Below are 1,920 nucleotides of genomic sequence, written 5' to 3' on the forward strand. Positions count from 1 at the left end.
GTTGCTGTTAACTACTTTGATTGCCTAATTTTTAAATAATTTTCTCACTGTCCATGGATAGATTAAGCAATGTTTTATGTCACATATAGCACACTAAGAGAAAACCACAGTGGCTCAGAAATGGAAGGCTATGCTGCTGTTTCCTGGGCTTGTACAAGATGCATGCCTTGCTTCTTGTAAATGACTTTGTAAAAGACAGGTATATGTGTATGACAGTCAACTACACTTGAACAGTAAGCCTACTGAGCACCATCTATCTCTACATGGTATCTGCAGTAGATAACTGTTAATCACTAGTCTGTGGATCAACTAATCTTCTGCATTCAGACAGTAGCAATTCATTGGAGAAAAAAAGCACAAAATAAATCACAAGGGTTTAGAAATGAATTAATAGATGAACGGATGGCAAGATAAATTACACAGACCCTAGGATAGAATCTTTGACATATGACTAAAAGCAGTTCTAAGTAAAAGATTTCTATGAAAAAACTGAGAGTTTTCAAGTAACGGAGGTTCTAAGTGAAAAGGATTTGCACCACTGAAAACACACAGAGATATAACAAAAAACATGGTTCCTTTCTACTGTCCCAACAATAAAAATAAGTCCATAAGATTAAGTAGCTTTCTAATTGGTCTCTTTGCTTCCTATTCATTCTTTTTCGAGTAAATATTTTCCCTCATTTAAAAAGAAAAAGGAAAGATATACTCATAAAACTACTGATATTATATTAATATCCATCTACTGTCATTAAATGTTTTTATTGGCCTAGATATTTTTACACAGATAATTATACTGGATTTATAATAACGGAACTTGGATATATTTTTTGCATAATCTGATGTCTTAGGTATTTTCCCATGTCACTATATAATCTTCATTATCAACACTATTAGAGGCTATACATATTTCATCCAGAGGATATAACTGTATTTTCCATTGTTGGACATTTAGCATTTAATAATATAAATAATGTTGTGCTAAACATCTTGGACATACACTTTTTACTTTTTTCAATCCCCAGTGCATCAGTAAAATGATGAAGTTGGACTAGCTAATCTCTAAACCCTTTTTCAATCTTAAGTTTCCAGAAGTGTGATATTCTCAATGATTAGTATGTTAACCGTTTTCAAATACTAATCAGAATCTACAAGATACACAGAATATTGAAATAGATGCTGAGGATGTTAAATAATTTTTTTTTCTCTAAAGGAGTCATCTAAATTTTCATACTTGGACATAATCCTTAAGAGGTTTTGTGATCCTACTATCAGTATATCTTGGAAAACAGAATTTCTTCTTATCCTATTTCAGAATCGTCTGAGGGAAGGTTCAGCATTTTGCTCCACTGATTCTCAAATGATGTTGTGCATAAAAATGACCTGAGAAACTGTTAAAAATGCAGATCATTGGTTCCACTCCTAGAGTCTGATTCAGTGTGTCTGTAAGGCCTAGGGTACACATTAAAAAAAAAAAAACAACCAGATAATTTTTACCACATATCATGCATCTATCCAATCAATCTAGTAGATGAAATATTGAGAATATAATAGACAATTAATGGGCTTGCTGCACTAGAGTTACATTTTAGAGTACAAACATTGAAGAGAATTAAGGTATTTTTTTCCTTCACGTTATTTCAGTGCTCCTAGCATAGTCTAGGGGAGCTCTGGTAGCATAGTGGCTAAGGCACTCGACTGCTAACCAGAAAGCTGGCAGTTCAAACCCACCAGCCACTCCTCGGAAGGAAGATGGGGCAATCTACTTCCCTAGTGGTACTGCCTCGGAAACCCAAGGAGGGGTCGCTATGAGTCGGGCACGGCTCGACAGCACGTAACATAACACATAACAGCATACTCTAGGAGCTCTGGTAGCAGAGTGCCTAAGGCACTTGACTGCTAACCAGAAGGCTGGAGGTTCAA

General features: G+C 35.3%; 1 protein-coding gene across 1 annotated transcript in view; it reads right to left on the reverse strand.

The window, feature by feature from the left end:
• Positions 1–1,920, reverse strand: part of ALG5 (ALG5 dolichyl-phosphate beta-glucosyltransferase) — a 105,124-nt gene that overhangs the window by 16,225 nt on the left and 86,979 nt on the right. The window lies entirely within an intron of this gene.

This window comes from Orycteropus afer, unplaced genomic scaffold, assembly GCF_000298275.1.
Source record: "Orycteropus afer afer isolate SDZICR_OR568_19922 unplaced genomic scaffold, OryAfe1.0 scaffold00603, whole genome shotgun sequence".
In the NCBI taxonomy this organism is placed as follows: domain Eukaryota; kingdom Metazoa; phylum Chordata; class Mammalia; order Tubulidentata; family Orycteropodidae; genus Orycteropus; species Orycteropus afer.